The sequence below is a fragment of the Sipha flava genome, unplaced genomic scaffold (genome assembly GCF_003268045.1).
Source record: "Sipha flava isolate LNK unplaced genomic scaffold, YSA_version1 222_pilon_pilon, whole genome shotgun sequence".
Lineage (NCBI taxonomy): Eukaryota > Metazoa > Arthropoda > Insecta > Hemiptera > Aphididae > Sipha > Sipha flava.
Genome location: NW_020272853.1, coordinates 482,335 through 487,876, shown reverse-complemented (window position 1 = coordinate 487,876; position 5,542 = coordinate 482,335). Strand labels below are relative to the sequence as shown.

Genomic DNA, 5,542 nt, shown 5'->3' with positions numbered 1-5,542 from the left:
CGATAATTCGATACGATATCGATATCGTTGATATTTTCTTAATAATTTCGATACCGATATCTAAAAATAATTATCGAAAATATCACGATATCGATGTGATTAATCGGGGCTCGGGATTTTACGAACGATTATATTATTTTCGGTATTTTTAATTAAATTGAGTAAACAGTATAGGTATAATAAAATTATATCTATAAAAGTATAAAGTAGATACTAAATTATGATATGATATGGTCCTATCCATATTAAACAATTTAATCTAAATTCAATGCCGGTTGTTAACTCGCAGTGAGACGTCGTAATTATTTTATTTCGTACTTTATTTTATATTTATATTAAATAAAATGAGTGAAAACTTTAAATTAATACCGTTGTCTGGTGCTAGAAGTGATATATGGCAACATTTTGGATTTAAAGTTAATGAAAAGGGAATTATATCAAATAAAAATCAAGTTTTTTGTAAGAAGTGCAAATGTGTTATTGATTATAGTGGAAATATGACTAATCTCAAATCACATTTTCAGCAATATTCAAGTACAAAACCAAGTACGTCAAACAGTTTGATTCCATATTTTAAGCAAACTTCATCCAAATTATCAAACAAAACTAAACGAATTAAGGAAATAACAAAAAGCCTGATGAAATTTGTTATTAAAGATTTAAGACCTTTGAGTATTATAGAAAGGAAAGGTTTTCTTGAATTTATGGAAATAGCCGTACCTGAGTATATTGTTCCTAGTAAACAAACAATAACTAGACTTTGATTAAATACATTGGATACTTTTCAGTTAGTACAAAATAATTAATAATAGTTAATTAATTTACACTCATAATATATTAATATAATATGTATTTTATAGTTTTGATGTGCTTTCAATAAACTAAATTATATAAAATTTAACTTGTTATGTTGTTATTTAAATCGATATCGATATCGATATTTTTCCGATATCGCGATACGATATCGAAAAAAAAAATACGATATCGATAATTAAAAATATATCGTTGGCCAACACTAGTTATTATTGCTGTAGGACGAGATTGCATTTTGAACAAACCGCATGAATATCCACAGATAATGTCTATACCGTACATCAATATCTGTCTGCGTGGGCGGATATGCATCGGAGATTTTAACATTTTTTATGAGTTTATCTTTAATAATAGTCGGTTGGTACACCATAATTTTCGGTGCAACCGGAGGCTGTCAAAGCGGCGAATGATGCGTATACATTATATTCATTACATTTCGGTGTTTTCGATATTTTTTTTAAATTTTTTTTTTTAAACAAGTCACGTATTATCGTTCGGGTCATAAATCTCGTTTCCTTACAATCTCGTGTTCGCAACTTCCAAACACGAACTTACACGGTGTCCGTTAAAGCATATTGTTTATGTACAGAAACCTCCGACGGTGTTCCGAACTTCTTTGTTTGGTGAGACGACCATAGATCCGGGCTAAAAATCGACCTCAAAAAAAAGTACTCTAAACAAAACTTCAATACAATATGATAGTCATCAGTCACCATGAGTCAGATCAGCAGGACCCTATGGTCGATGACCGAGGGATACCATCACTCTTAATAATTGGCCACGAAAAAATATTATGTTCCTATGAAATCACGTCAACAAACGGCATGCGCGTACAAGTATCGTGTAGTGCTCGTATCTAGTAGTAGAAAAAGCGCGGATAGGTAGTGTTCGAATCAAAGATGGAAGAGGGACTGAGAAAGATTTTCAAAAATCATATTGCACCCGATCGCCATCGACGGCTGGACTATTTTTTATATAGTATTTTTTTTTTTGTCTTTTGAACTTGTTGCACCCTTTAAATTAATTTTTCTTGTGATTCGAGAACCGACGGGGTGGTTGGAAGTGTATTTCTTGTGCCGCGGACGTGATAAGGCTTATCAGCGATCAGCGTGCCGGTCGCGCGGTTACACGCGAGACGCCGCCTAAGAGTTATGGGTAATTGCGATGCGCCGTGACGTAATGAACGCAAACACTTGGTCATTGATGCCAGTGCGGAAGCCCGAGTCGGCGGCGGCGATGGTAATCGTGGGAATCGATAATGATATAATGCAGGAGTGAAACAACCAGTGATTTTCTAGACTAAATGCGTGTGAACAGCCGTAGGGAGCAAAATAAAACAAACAAAATTTGAAGAGAAAAAAAAGTATAAAAATCGCACACTTTGGGATAACATTATTGATAATTTATTCGGAATATTTAATTATTGTCGTCTGCGCGTACTTACCGCAGTCAAAGACGGGTTGGATCCGGCCGATTTCGTGTCGGTCACAAGATTTGTTGGTTGGTCGGTGTCGGGCAACTGAGAACGCACACGATTCGATCAGTAGACGGCGGCGGCAGAGACGGACCGGACGGCCCTGCAGGGTCACGAGGAATCAGCGGCACAGTCGCCGGTGGCCGGGCGCGACCCCATCTACGGCAACTCATTCGGCAGCGGTGCACACTGTCAAGGACGGTGGTCGGCCAATCGCGGGCCCGTTCCGTCGCGACGCTCTCGTCACTCACGGTAACCTTGCGACGGCGATCGATGCGACGCGCACAGGCGCCGTGGAGGCCCGTGTCTCTGGCGTTCGTGGCGACCACCGTGTCAGACTGCCGTACGACCGGTCGCGCACAGATGCCGCGACCAGTTCGTTTCGTCCTTTGTCCTTCCCAAAGGAGTTGACGCCGTGCACATAACTCGTTTTATCCGCTGTCCCGTGCGCCCTGTTCTCTGTAAACAAAAATTTAGCCGACCAGTTGGCAAACGATTTTTGCTCTCTCTCTCTCTCTCTCTTTCTCTCTCGCTCTCTCTCTCTCCTTCACATCAACCACACCACCCGTGATCACACATCATGAGTTCGTGAGCATTATGTGCACGTAACGCCGACCAAGATGTGAGAATAAAATATATCATACTCAGCTCTCCGCACATACTTGTTTTCCACGTATTACAAGTTTTTCTACTTCTTATTTGTCACCACAAATATTTGGGGACACGCAACTTTAAAAGGACTAGAATTTAGGTCGTTATAAAACAGAAAATCAACGAAAAACATATTATAATAAAATAATTTCTTACTCCTTCAAATTATTCTTCGAGACCACTATTTTGTGTTGTAGTAAAATAATTCAATAAACGAAAATAACCTTAAACATATACATGATATATCGCAACTGTTGAGAAATTTCAAAAAATAAATTATAAAAAATTCAGTATAGCGTATTATAACATTTTGAACACTGAGAATTAAAGCGGGTAAAGAAAAAAAAAATATTATTTTAATTGTTGTATAGTAATATTGTATAGTTGAAAAAATCATTTTTTACTTCTTTCACAAGCTTTAGTAGGTACTATTTGTAGACAAACCTTTACTATTGCATTGTAAATTTCACTTTTTTTTTGCTAAGAAGTTACGATAAAAATTCAATCTATTTATTGATTTAAATTATTTCAGTTAAACTTGTCCCAGAATATTGTAGAAACTAAATACGTGAAATTTAATTTTTTATTACTATATATTTTTATTGAAATATTTTTAATCCGGTACAAATATTAGCACAATATTTTATTTATTTTTATTGAAAAAAAAATAAAACTTGATTTTGAAACCTGGATTAACTGAGTTTAATTACAAATGGTCCTTTTACCAGTTTTATTTAAGGCACCTAGTAGGATTTTCTGACAGGATTTTTTGGGATAGATCGATGATGGTTGGATTTTTATGTGATTTTATTTTTAAATGAAATTTATCGTAGTATTTTAAGGCGATTTCTTTGATACTTGCGATCATTAAGTCTTGGTGGATTGCCATGTTAATAACTTATAACGGCTCCTTGATCATTTCACAGACTGATAGGACTAACATTTTCGAATGTTCAAAGGCTTAGCTGAAACCCAGATGATGTATCCATAGATACAAACAGATTTTAATAACATTTTGTAAACGAATAGTTTGTTGGAGATTGATATTTTGGAGAGGAGAAGTGACTTATAATTATAGAGTAGTGAGTTGAGTTTTTCCTTTTTGTCTTTGAGATAAGCTGATTAGGTTAGTCGTTTATCGAAGATAAAACCAAGGTATACAACCTGAAATCTGTGAAGAATGGTAGAGTGGATTAATGAGAGAAATGGGCAATGTTTGGGATGGAAAGAGAAAGTAGTATAGGAAAATTTTTTTTATAACAGATTAAGGTGGTGTTGGTTATATTATTTGTTTTCAAATGCTCTGGTGCTATATTATATAAACGACCCAAAAGTTTGTATAAATATGTTTAAAAATTGTATATATTTACATACTTTATATTGATATATTCTGTTGGATATTTGACAAACAATTTTTGAGTCAATATTTGATACTTGAAGTGTTTTGTCATCTGAAAAATTTCCAATCAGTTTCTATTTAAAAAAAAAAGTTATTTAATTTAATTTGTTTATAATATGCATGGTTCCGAAAATTCCTAAAAGTTTTAGGATAAAATAAAATTAAAAGTCAGGAGAAAAAATGATTTATCCTCCTTACAAATAAAAATAGATAATGTAAGTGCTGTAAATATTGTTCAATATTCATATATACCAGTAGTATTTAGGAATGTAATTCAAGGAATGGAGAGTAGGAGCAATTAAATTCCTGCAAGAATATATTATAATAATTTAAAATTAGTATATAATTTAAACTATACATTTTCTCAATATCATAATCATAAATTAGGTAATTTGATCTAATATGTAGTAAAATGTTCCATAAGTAATTAAACAAAAATTACAAATAAAAATACATTGTTATTTCTATAATATCAATTAAAAATCCTGTGCTGTGTATTGCCGTCATCGTCCGTGATTCGTTATCAAAAACTCAAAATAATAACTAATCCCGCAACAACTACGAAAATTGTTTCTATTAATACGAGGCAAGATCGATTTTGGCTTTTGTAAATATTCATCTTAAAATAATTATATTATTTGATGAAGTTATTTATATATATTTTGTCTGAATTAAAAAAATGATATAATAAAATAAATTACATACTTAATATTACAATTATTTTTGACCGTCTCTTTTATTTTATTTTACATCATAGTTTTCAGAATAACTAATATACTTGAATTTACATAGATTATATTTAACTAAATTATATGAAAATATTATGTCCTCCTTTTTTTTCTGTTAACCTTATATTTTGACAATAACTTTGATAATTTATTTTATTATAATAAACACATATTAAATACCAACATTTGTGTATTTGAAACTATGTTTACTAACAATATACTTAGTCCATTTAATTTATAGTTTATATTATAATAAATAATGTTATTGTACGCTTCGAAAATTTTGTAAAAAATTAGTATAATAAATAAAAACAAATATCTAGTAATGTAGGTGCACATGTATGAGTCCACATTATTATAATGCTATATCTATTATTAAAAATAATATTAAACCTCTGCGAGTGACATATTTAATAAATACTGAGGCGGCGTAATATTCATGACAGATAGTCGGACAAATAAATTGTTCAATTATAA

General features: G+C 32.3%; 1 protein-coding gene across 2 annotated transcripts in view; it reads right to left on the bottom strand.

Annotated features, from left to right (window-relative positions):
- Positions 1-2,510, bottom strand: part of LOC112683282 (SUN domain-containing protein 2-like) — a 34,409-nt gene extending 31,899 nt beyond the window's left edge. For both annotated transcript variants that reach the window (XM_025554223.1, XM_025554224.1), the window contains exon 1: positions 2,258-2,510. The gene's annotated coding sequence lies outside the window, so the exon portion shown is untranslated. The remainder of the gene's footprint in view (positions 1-2,257) is intronic.
- Positions 2,511-5,542: the final 3,032 nt, after the last annotated feature.